Below are 13,251 nucleotides of genomic sequence, written 5' to 3'. Positions count from 1 at the left end.
AGTGACCACTGGGATAGGCTCCAGCTACCCCGTGACCCTTAAAAGGAACAAGTGGGTATAGAAAATGAATGAATGAATGAACATATTGCCTTTCTGCTAGTCACATGGTCTTTGACCTTGGGTGACACTGAAAAGTCAAACTCATTTAGAATGGCTGTTTTGAGGAACTGGTTAAAAAAAACCCTACAGTTACTGTTAAATGCTAATGTGAAGTCATATATCAACTCACAGATAAAACGTACATATAATATAACAAATATTATAGATCATTTGCACATACGTACATGTAATGTAGAGAAAGAAAAGGTTGAAGTATGTGTGATTAAAGGTGTGTGTATATATATATATATATATACACACCATAGTTTCCAACCAATGCAGCTATCACGTCTCACCTGGCAGCCATCTATATATTAATAACCAAGTGGCCTCTGTGTGAGTGCGTGCGCACGTGCATGCGGCTTTGATCACGGAGAAACTGTGAAGAGCTGACATTTGGCGTTTGGTGTGCTTATGTATTTTAGGTCAAGGATGAAAGCCACCGAAATGGAACATTGATAGGACTAATATTTTTGGAGAAACTACGGATATTAGCTAACAACAGTGAACAATGGATGTTGGTAATTACATCCTGGACTTGCACTCCATTCCAGCAGGGGGCGGTAAATCATTTATGTTAAAAGTGTACGTCTATATGCGTGCATGCATGATTCTATTTAGCAAGTTCAATGTAAGTACATAATATAACTGTAAATACATTAAAAAATACATGGATGACAAGAAAGTGAAAACACTTATTTCCATTGTGGTCCATTTAAAAGTCAAATGACAAAATAGAAGTAATAATAAAATAATAATGATAATAATAATGTGTATATAATAACAAGAACCTAAGTAATTTATAATTACAGTAAGACAGTTAAGTAACATTAAAAAATTATATAATTAACAGGAAATAAAAGGACGGCTCCAGTGGGTCGGTTCTTCTTCTAAAAACTGTTGAGGTCTAAGGTTCTAAAAACATTCTGGACTCACACGCCATACCAACTCATTATCGAAACTTTGCATAATTTATTGCCACCCTTGAAAAATGTCAGTAAACTTGCATTTTATAAACACTACCCAATCTAGAGCCCATGGATCCCCACGGGCAACGCAGTAGTGTAGTATTTATGTCATGGAAAGCCGAGCGGAGGCTTCACGCATCACGACCGATTTGCTGATGGAGCGAGACAAAGGAACACCTCCGTTTTGGTCTCACAGGACGGCTTTGAGATGGCATTCAGACAGCTGTCGGTGGTTTTTCCATCGAGTGATTATCCGAGAAATTGTGGATGTGCCTGGACATGCCAGAACATGTCCCATGAGGCTTCATCACGGCGTTGCTTTGCGCCATGCGGCACCGCCGTGACGTGTGGAGGAATTCCGCGCGTTATGGAATTCGCTGTCTCAATGTGCCGAAAAAGCGCTGATGTCCACGTCTTTTCACAATTCCTGTGCTAGTCAGACGACATTCCGGATAAAACACAGCGTCCAGTTTGGAAAAGAATGGCACATTCCACTGTTACAGGAGTTTTTGTCATGGAAAGAGGAGCGGAGGCTTCGCGCGTCGCGGCGGTGCCGCATGGCGCACAGCAACGCCGTGATGAAGCCTCACGGGACATGTTCTGGCATGTCCAGGCACATCCACAATTTCTCGAATAATCACTTGATGGAAAAACCACTGACAAACCACTGACAGCTGTCTGAACGCCATCTCAAAGCCGTCCTGTGAGACCAAAACAGAGGTGTTCCTTTGTCTCGCTCCATCAGCAAATCGGTCGTGATGCGCGAAGCCTCCGCTCGGCTTTCCATGACAAAATCTCTTGTTAAAAGTGAAATCTGCCGGAAAATGGCTGATGTCAGCTCTTGTGATAACCAGAGAAAGTGCACACGACGGTCTCGGATCCACAGAGCCATCCGTTTAGAAATGATCAGGTGGTTTGTGGCTCTCGATGGCGGCACGGAGCGCGGCGCGCCGAGTGTCCTTAAAGCCATCCTTAAAGCTGTAGTAACAGTCCTTATTCTCTGTGAAGCCCGTAAAATTTTCACCGAAAGCCAGATAAATGTTTCTAATGGTTTCCAGCTGCCAGTCTCTAACAGTTTCTGAAAAAATTCTGATGGAAAAAAAGCCAAAATCATTCCGTCATTTTCTGACAATGAAAATCCACCGAGGGGTGGACCACTCCTCACTCAAAGCCTGCTCACAGGCGAATGACGCAACCGACAGGTGTGGAAAAACTCACGCATGCGCACGAGGGTTCAAGCTTGTCTGACACAATCACACGTGATTCAAATCCATATGGTTTTTGAAAAAAATAATAAGATCGGATACTTTTCTAATAGACCTCGTACATCAGAGTTTTAGTGTTTTGCACAGCATCATTTTAAAACAGGAAACCCTGGAAGCTTAAAAAGTTAACTCTTTCTGATGATCAGTGAACGCAGCATTGTCACCTGTTGCTTTGGCGTGCTCTTAACATTACTTTACAATGTGTTTCATGTGGACAGATTTTTTTTTTTAGACCAAAGCGGAAAAAAAAACCCTTTTTTCATAAATACTCAACAATCTCAGTTTGTTTCATGCTACACCCAAAACACAGTCATGACTAAAGAATTGACTTAACACAACTCCTTACTTTGTGCTCAGATGACACATCCTGTACAGTGGTGGGCACAGTTTTGATAATCCGCTAACTGCTAATTAGCGAAGCTAACTTTTTCATTAGTGGATTAGCTTTTCAGCTAACGCTGAAAACCATCAGCGGACCAATTAGGTTCCACTTATTTTCAGCCCGCTAACTTTTTTTTTTTTTTTGCTGGTAAAATGAGTAAAGTTTAATGGTCAAAAATGTTTGTAAACCCTAAAATCATACATTAGTTTCCGTCTGTGCCTGCAACAGTCTGTTCTGTTACTATGTAATAGTTACTATGCTGAGTACTCAGTCTTAAAAATATCCAAGTTAGATGTATATATACTAGTTACTTTATTAGCTACATTCAGCAGTTGCTGACAAGTTGCCCGCAGCTGCTAATGAAGTAACAGTATAAAGTAACTAAAAAAGTAACTAATAAAGTAACTTTTCAAAGTTACTGTAGCAACACTGCTGATTAGTTACAAGTTGTCGGGAGCTGCTAATAAAGTAACAGTATAAAGTAACTAAAAAAAGTAACTAATAAAGTAAGTTTTCAAAGTAACTGTAAAATGTAACTATAAAAAGTAACTAATAAAGTAACTTTTCAAAGTTACTGTGGCAACACTGTTGATTAGTTACAAGTTGTCGGGAGCTGCTAATAAAGTAACAGTATAAAGTAACTAAAAAAGTAACTAATAAAGTAACTTTTCAAAGTAACTGTCAAATGTAACTAAAAAAGTCACCAATAAAGTAACTTTTTAAAGTTACTGTGGCAACACTGCTGATTAGTTATAAGTTGTCAGGAGTTGCTAATAAAGTAACAGTATAAAGTAACTAAAAAAGTCACTAATAAAGTAACTTGTCAAAGTTACTGTGGCAACACTGCTGATTAGTTACAAGTTGTCGGGAGCTGCTAATAAAGTAACAGTATAAAGTAACTAAAAAAGTAACTAATAAGTAACTTTTCAAAGTAACTGTAGCGCTGCTCCTGAGTTTTCATCACCAGGCCTCCCACACTGGACTTTTTCTGTATTATAACCAGGTCAAGATCTAAAAACAGGCCTTCAGTATGCCAGGATCATATAATCACAGACCCAAGATATTTAAAAGATAAGTTTATTTCCCAACCCCTGGGTGATTACAAAATAACTCAAAGACCTTTTAGCTGATTTGGACCAAACATCACAGGTCAGACGAGGACAAAGTGACTTTGTTCCAGTGTTTTAACACATTCAGATCCATAAATATTTGAACAGTGACATTTTTTTTTTTTTTTTTGTAATTCTGCCTCTGTACACCACCTCAGTGGAGTTTAAATAGAACAATAAAGATGTGCTTCTATTGGGGATATTCAGCTTTATTTAATGATGTGCAGCAAACAAAAATATCACATCAACCATTTTGGAATTATGACCATTTTAATACACTGTCCCTCCATTTCCTCATCACATCAGTAACTGGAGAAAGAAATTATCCAGATATTTTTTAATACTAATCAGTTTTCTTTAGGGGAAGAATACATAAACATTTCCAAGTCGCTGACAATGTCTTGCACTTTATTTACATCAATCATTAAGATGTACAAACCATACATTCTGTCATAAAGGCACTTCTCAAAAACTGAGTGACCGTGCAAAAACCAGACTAGTAAGAAAATAAATAAATAAATAAACAAACAAGTAAATAAATAAGTGTTTCACAATCCATACCTAACCACTTCCAAATTGTATATGTATATATGTATTTATTTATTTTAATATACATTTTTGACCAAAAGAAAGCCACCAAGTCAGTTATGAAAGTTCTGAGAGATTTATAGGCTTTTGGTACTATGATTGAATAAACTATATACCAGTCAAAGAGTTATAGTGTAGTGAAAAAGAGAAGGATTTCTTTAAAAATGTGTAAAAATTTCAGCTCCACCTTGCCAGAAGGCACATGGGAGGTTCAGGTTGAGATTTGATGTGTATTCTTGTGTAAAAATCTTTCTCTGGGCAAACTAAATATTATAACTTATTTCTTATTCTTATATTTAGTTTGTCCAGTTACTTTTGTGCACTACAAACAGAGGGATTGTGTGCAAACATGGCTGCAGCTGATAAATCATTAATCCAATATTTTTGTTATATCTCTTAAAGGTTACTCTACAGGCACCTCTTGATTGCCTAATTTTAACTCCATTGTGGTGGTGTACGGAGGCAAGTGTGTCACTGTCCAAATATCTATGGACCTTACTGTATAGGACATGTTCAGAATAGCTCAGCACACTTCTGGATCCAAAAACCAGCAGAAACTTGCAAAAGGAGCAACAAAAGGAGTTGAGGACAAAGTGTCCATCGTCTCTTCCCTGTGCAGCAAGCACAATGAACCGAGCATTGCGTGAAAAGTGAGGACTGTGGGCGTTCTGAAAGCATCTGATCAGGATAAATTCAGATTAGAGGGTAGCACTTACGAATTTATCCTGATTAGGGTCATGAATTAAATTATTCTCAGCAGACAATATAGACACACCCATCTGTAAGTTATAAATTTTGACCATCTTTGCTCCATTACTTTTTTTTTCATGATTTTGACAAAACCTATTTTTATTCATCATATGTTTCACATTGGCAGCACGGTAGCTTAGTGGTTAGCACTGTTGCCTCACAGCAAGAAGTCCTGTGGCCTTTCTGTGTGGAGTTTGGATGTTTTCACTGTGTTTGTGTGGGTTCCCTCCAGGTGCTCCGGGTTCCTCCCTTCCAAACACATGCAGTTTAGGTGGATTGGAAACTTTAAATTGCCCGTGTGAATGTGTTTGTTTGTCTATGTAGCCCTGGCGTCGTGTCCAGGGTGCACCCCGCCTCGCACCCTATGACTGCTGGGATAGGCTCCGGTCTCCCTGTGACCCTTAACTGGTGTAAGCAGTTGAAGATGAGTGAGTGTATTTTATTTATAAATATCATGTTAAAAGGTTGGACACCTTGATTGTTACACGAGGCTAAAATATAGCCATCGAGTATTGGGAAAACTTTGCATCCATCCGTCCATCTGTCCGTCAGTCTTTGCTCAGCATAACTCCAGTCCTATTACTGCCAGGTTCTTCAAATTCACAGGGAACATTCTTGGGACACAGACTTCGGACAAGTTCAAAGATGGTGAAGTTGACCTATTTTAAGTAGCCGAAAGGTCACATTCTTTCTACACACTCTTTTATTGATAACATGCTCATACATCAGAGTGTAGTTTAGCGTTGCAGTCTATATTTTTGTTGTTGTTTGTTGTTTGTTGTTTTTATTCAAGACCACAGGCAAAGGTTCCTTGTTTTCATTGCTCATTATGTTAGTTTTTTTTATGGAAAGCATAGCATTATTTGTCTTTTTTTTTTTTTTTTGACTGATTTGTTCCATAACTTAAAAAATGTATTCGATTCACAACGCTCGGTTTTGATCTGTGACACCCCGAGTAGAGAGTCGTTTTGTGGTGCATCCACAGAATCAGAACATTGAACCCTACCAGACCCCGGAGAGCTCCTCCCTCTCCTGTGCACGTGTCATGAGTCCATGGCTCCTCCCACACCTCATTCATCTGGTGCCTTCCACATCTTCGATTGACTGTTCAGTTGACTAATTGGTGCCTGATGCGTCCGATTGTTTTATGTTGTGCCATCATCCACATGTTACAGCCTCAGTGGTCACATTTCATTCTGGTTGCATTCAGGACCACAGCTGTACATTCTGTACTCTTCCTGTTTTCCATTTAAGGAATTTCCTCACAATTAAATCACTATCATGCTGCTCCAAAACAGATAAAGCAGATGAAGTTGGCAGCTTACAGGCTTTTTAACTAAAAAATGGAATTGTTTTTTGCGTAATTTTTCCTCCCAAGAATGGCTGGAAAAACAGAGTCTGTCTAACTTTTTCTGCAGAACTCCATTAAAGGTTAATTTTTCCAAGCTGTCACTGATTTAAAACATGTTTCTTTTGGCTTCTGCAGCAGTGCCGCATCAGGTCACTCCGGCTTGGTTGCTAAAGTTCATGAACTTCACAGGAGGTGGTTCAGTCCCTGATTCCTCGTGTCAGTCTTTCTGAACAACACGCTGAACCCCAAATCGTGCAGCAGGTATGAGTGAATATTTACAGAGGAATCCTTCAAATGGTTATGCAAGCACTAAATTTGGCACAAATACACCTTAGGCATAACCCTTTTGAAAAGGTAGGATGTCCACTTGAATTTTCAATAGTCAGCCAGGTAGGAGTCAATAGAAGAATTACACAGGGATCGAAATCTAAAAATGCTCCAATCATATTGAAAGGTATTCCATATATTTGTCTGATCATCACACATGATGCAAACTATTCCTTTTTAAAACCTTGTTAACGCATACCAGTAATCTTTTCCAAAATTCTGCAGCTTTGTAGTTACTTTCCAAGAGCTGTCATGTAAAGAGAGCATCAGTGGACCTAATACAGGACCCTGTGGTACGTCATATTTTACAAGAGAGGGTTTCAAAGTAATGTTGTAATAAAAGACTTTGAAATTGAAATTTAATGAATAAGATGTCAAGCAAGTGAGAACCTCCCCCCCCCCCCCCCCCCAATAACACCAAAATAAATTTTAAGCCTATCCACTGATATCATATGCAGAATAGAAGACTGCACTGTGGCGGTGTCAGAATCCATCATGAGCAGAAACTCATTCACAGGTTTAATAAGTGTTGTTTCTGTGGAGTGATAAGTCCTAAATGCCTGTTACAAAGACTCGAAGAGATGTTTCATTTGATCATTTATCTTCTGATTAATTCAGCAATCAAAGATCAAATATCTTTCCATTGATCCTGATTCCTTTGATCCTGATCAACGCAAGCCAGACAGACAAACTGCAAAGAAAACATAACCTCCTTGGCAACATTTGAAGAAAAGGTTTAAAAGTCAGGATCAAAGATAAGCACAATGTTTGTTCCTCTCCCTTCGGGCAGGAGGCTGCGGAGCATCAGGTGCGGAACCACCAGAGTGAGAAACAGCTTCTTCCCAGAGGCTGTGAGGCTGTTGAGTTCTGGTGGAGCACTATAGCTCTGTTACTTCCTGCACATTAACATTAACTACACTACCTTGCACATCTGTTAATACCTTGGTTGCACAACACCTTGGCCTTTTGCACACCAGAACTTTGCACAATAACTGGGATTCTACACACCCATATATTTGCACAACTGATTTGCACAACCGTATGTTTTGCACAAAAATTCTGTCATGTTTCAAAACAGATACATATTAGGCCATGGAAGACTCCGTTAAATTTTGGAGGTGATCCGGATTGGTGGACGTCAGAAATCTCTGATTGCTCTTATTATAACTGTTTTGCTTTTCATTTTATTTTACTTTATTCTTGCTCTTATTTATTTATATTCCCTAGTCTAGTTTTAGTTTATTTAACCCCCGGGAACTTTTGAAACCTAATTTCTTATCACGTCATGTGGAAGCATATATGGTATGACAGTAAAGAATCCTTGAATCCTGAGTGCCCCTCTCGTAATTAATTCAGCAGGGTCAACTTCTTTTTAAAAATAGCATTATGAGGAAAGCTCAGTTCTATTTCCCTCCAACACAGTATTTCTTAGTCTTCCGTGTGAAGACTGAGAAATCTACTGATGAGATCTCTGTCCTATATCTGCTTCAGTCTTGAAACAACCAGTCCGTGGTGTGAACACACCAGGACGCTCCGTGTCTGCAGAATACAATTCACACTGGCTGGTTGTTGTACACAAAGAACATGTGGATGTGGTTTCAATCATGCAATACCTTGGACTTTGTGAAATTTATAATGAAAAAAAATATCCAGCATTAGTCTATCCATTCTCAAAAAGTTTGACGTTTCAAGGTACCACAAGGTTTAAAGTCATGTGACAAATAGAAAGGTGATTTATGACTTCATATAAGTGTTAAATAGTAGGGATGGGTGTTATTTCAAAAAATTTGGAAATCTATAAATGTTTGCATGGATTACGGAAATATACATGTAATAAACCATAACAGTATATTTTTTGGGTCATTTGGTTCCAAAAACCCATATGGACGGAGCGTTTGAAAATTTCAGGTAACGCGTGTGTCGTATATGTGCTGTTGACGTAGAAAACCACTCTGTTGCTTATAATTAGTTAATTGTTGCCATGTCATTCTTTACGTGATGATTATACTCAGCTGATATTCCTGAAATAAAAACTACATAGATTTTGTTTGTTACAATTGATCGTAACATATGTACTGAAATTAGGTTTTTTGTCAATTACTCAAAACACCAGATAGGCTTATTGTTACTATAGACGCTGAATATAAACTTGGGGTCAAGCAACATTTTGAGCCAAATTTCAAGTCTCTAGGTGCAGCGGTTCTCAAGATATGACATTTTCGTTGATATTTTTGGCAATTTTTGAACCCGATATCTTCACTGGCTCCGTCCATATGGGTTTTTGTAACCAAATGACCCAAAATTTATCCTGCTATGGTTTATTCCGTGTATATTTCCATATTCCATGCAAACATTTATAGATTTCCAAATTTTTTGAAATAACACCCCTCCCTATTAATAGTAACTATAGGTCCATCTGTCACCAAGAACATGCGCTGCTGTTCCACTTCGCTGTATCTATGACACCTCAGAACCACTTTGGGTCCTGAATGGCAAGTACCTAGGTTGACAACTGGTCCATTCACACATCTTGAAAATAATCATCTATCTCTTGCAGCTAGGTGAGGTGTGAGCATCCCCTTGGCCTTCTCCAGCCATTGGGGACCTCAACACTCAGGCATCTATATGCTGGATCATGCATAGATCACAATGCATCTTCATCTCCCTGTTGTGTGGGCCGCTGAAGAGGAGGTACTGCTGGCCCACCACCACCAGAGGGCGCCCTGCCTGGAGTGCGGGCTCCAGGCACCAGAGGGCGCTGCCGCCGACGAGGGCTGCCAGGGTGACAGCTGTCACCCATTACTGGACACAGCTGACTGCACTCAGGACGGAGGTATATCAGCAGGACAGCGTCTCCACCTCAGTGCCGAGATATCGCCTTGAGATTAAGGTAACCTTCTCTGCAAGCTCATATTGAAGACTCTGATAAACCTTGGTAAACCTTTTCAGGACAGCTGACTACAGAAAGCTACTTGCTTGGATAAGTACTCACCTTTCCTGCTTCATTGTAACAAGAGGTGGAGGCGGCTTCTCCCCTCTCCGTCTACTGGGTGCTGTCGCATCCATACCTGTGTGTTTGTGCTCTTTCCCGCCAGCAGTACCGGATCCGACGAGCGGAGGCAGTGGCCACCTGGGAATTCGGGACTTGGCGGTTCCAGTACTTCTGGGGTTCGGTGGCAGAGGAAATCTGGGTGGTTCCGGTTCGACTAGGACGGACGCCTCCTACCTTCGAGCCTGCCCACACGACACCAGCAGATTTCGGCTTCAAACTCCAAATTATTAATTGTTGTATTGGTTGTGCTCTTTTCACAACAGTAAAACTTGTTATTCACCTTTTTCCATTGTCCGTTCATTGCGCCCCCTGTTGTGGGTCCGTGTACCTACACTTTCACAACAGGATATCTCGGCCAGCGTCATGGATCCCGAGGGGCGTCAACCGGCTGTTGAACGGCCAATGGAAGAACAGGGCGCATCGGCGGCTTTGGGAGGGGTAGTCGGTGAGTTGCAGCGGATCCTCACCGCTTTCACCACTCGGATCGATTTAATGACCGAGCAGCACATTCTCCTAAACCGCAGGGTGGAGGCTCTCGCCGCACAAGTGGAAGCACGCCCTCCGGGCGCCGCTGCGGCTCTCCCTCCCGAGGACCCTGCGCGTGAGAGTGACGTTCCACTGGTCGTTCAACGGTCCCTTCCTCCGTCCCCAGAAGCTTACATAAGCCCTCCAGAACCGTACGGAGGCTGTGTGGAGACGTGCGCGGATTTTTTGATGCAATGTTCGCTCGTCTTCGCACAGCGTCCCGTGATGTACGCGACTGACGCTAGCAAAGTAGCTTATGTCATAAACCTGCTTCGCGGGGAGGCACGCGCTTGGGCTACAGCGCTCTGGGAGCAGAACTCACGGCTCCTTCATTCATACGATGGGTTTGTACGGGAGCTCAGAACGGTGTTCGATCATCCCAACAGAGGCGAGTCCGCTTCAACCGCACTACTGTCCATACGACAGGGGCGTCGGAGCGCAGCTGCCTATGCAGTCGCCTTCCGCATCGCGGCGGCGAGATCCGGCTGGAATAGCACTGCCCTCCGCGCTGCCTTTGTAAACGGACTGTCTCTGGTCCTAAAAGAGCACCTGGTGGCTAAGGACGAACCGCGGGATTTAGATGGGCTCATCGATCTAGTTATACGACTCGACAACCGGTTAGAAGAACGCCGCCGGGAACGAGGCGAAGGGCGTGGCCAGGCACGCGTCGTCCCTCTCCCTTCCGGGTCCGATCGAGCTCCGCCCTCCCCACGCTCCTCTGTTCCTGCGCTCCGTGGGGTCACAGCTCCCCCTACTGACGAAGCTAGGGACACGAGTAGGGCAACATTTAGGGCACCAGATGCACAAAGGAGATGGACCCACGGAGCGTGTCTTGTTTGTGGTTCAATAGAGCACCATGTGAGAGACTGCCCCGAGCGGTCAAACGCCAAACGCCCGCCCTTAGAGACTGGGTCAGGGGTGGGCCAAAACATTCACGTGGGACATACCCACATTGCTACACGACTCCCAGTCACGATCCTGTTTGAGGATTCAACCCTGAAGGCCCCAGCACTGGTGGACACGGGCTCTGAGGGGAATCTGCTAGACAGTAGATGGGCCAGGGAGATAGGGCTCCCTCTGGTGGCTCTTACCTCGCCTGTGCAGGTTCGAGCACTAGATGGCTCCCTACTCCCACCAATCACACACAAGACACCTCCAGTAACTCTGGTGGTGTCAGGCAACCACCGGGAGGTGATCGAGTTCTTCGTGACTCAGGCCACCTCCCGTGTGGTTTTAGGATTTCCATGGATGCTTAAGCACAATCCCCGGATTGATTGGCCGTCCGGGGTGGTGGTTCAGTGGAGCGAAACCTGCCATCGGGAGTGTCTCGGTTCCTCGGTTCCTCCCGGCTCCCAAGCTAAGGAGGAGGTCCGAGTCCCGCCCAATCTGAAGGCGGTGCCAGCGGAGTACCATGACCTCGCTGATGTGTTCAGCAAGGATCTGGCTCTCACGCTTCCTCCTCACCGCCCATACGATTGTGCCATTGATTTGGTTCCAGGCAGTGAGTTCCCGTCCAGTAGGCTGTACAACCTCTCACGGCCGGAGCGCGAATCAATGGAGACCTACATCCGGGACTCATTAGCTGCCGGGTTGATCCGGAATTCCACCTCTCCGATGGGTGCTGGTTTCTTTTTTGTGGGTAAAAAGGATGGCGGGCTTCGTCCATGCATTGATTATAGGGGGTTGAACGAAATCACGGTTCGCAATCGATACCCGTTGCCCCTGTTGGATTCGGTGTTCACCCCCTTGCATGGAGCCAATATCTTCACCAAACTTGATCTTAGGAATGCCTATCATTTGGTTCGGATCCGGAAGGGAGACGAATGGAAGACGGCATTTAACACCCCGTTGGGCCATTTTGAGTACCTGGTCATGCCGTTCGGTCTCACTAACGCTCCCGCGACCTTCCAAGCATTGGTAAACGATGTCCTGCGGGACTTCCTGCACCGGTTCGTCTTCGTGTATCTGGATGATATACTCATCTTTTCCCCGGATCCTGAGACTCATGTCCGGCATGTCCGTCAGGTCCTGCAGCGGTTGTTGGAGAACCGCCTGTTTGTGAAGGGCGAGAAGTGTGAGTTCCACCGCACTTCTTTGTCCTTCCTGGGGTTCATCATCTCCTCTAACTCCGTCGCCCCGGACCCGGCCAAGGTTGCGGCGGTGAGAGATTGGCCCCAACCTACAAGCCGTAGGAAGCTGCAACAGTTCCTCGGTTTTGCTAATTTTTATAGGAGGTTCATTAAGGGCTACAGTCAGGTAGTTAGCCCCCTGACAGCCCTGACCTCTCCAAAAGTTCCCTTCACCTGGTCGGACCGGTGCGAGGCCGCGTTCAAGGAGTTGAAACGGCGCTTCTCGTCTGCACCAGTTCTGGTGCAGCCCGATCCTAGCCGCCAGTTAGTGGTTGAAGTGGATGCCTCGGACTCAGGGATAGGAGTGGTGCTCTCCCAGAGCGGGAAGACCGATAAGGTCCTTCACCCGTGTGCCTATTTTTCTCGCAGGTTGACCCCCGCTGAACGGAATTATGACGTCGGCAATCGGGAACTCCTTGCTGTGAAAGAGGCCCTCGAAGAGTGGAGACATCTGTTGGAGGGAACAGCCGTGCCATTCACGGTTTTCACTGACCATCGGAACCTGGAGTACATCAGAACCGCCAAGCGTCTGAACCCCAGGCAAGCCCGCTGGTCACTGTTCTTTGGCCGTTTTGACTTCCGGATTACCTACCGTCCCGGGACCAAGAATCAGAGATCGGATGCATTGTCCCGGGTGCACGAAGATGAGGTCAAAACGGAACCGTCGGATCCCCCGGATCCCATCATCCCGGAGTCCGCTATCGTG

This window comes from Thalassophryne amazonica, chromosome 17 (genome assembly GCF_902500255.1).
Source record: "Thalassophryne amazonica chromosome 17, fThaAma1.1, whole genome shotgun sequence".
Lineage (NCBI taxonomy): Eukaryota > Metazoa > Chordata > Actinopteri > Batrachoidiformes > Batrachoididae > Thalassophryne > Thalassophryne amazonica.
This window is presented reverse-complemented; position numbering follows the sequence as displayed.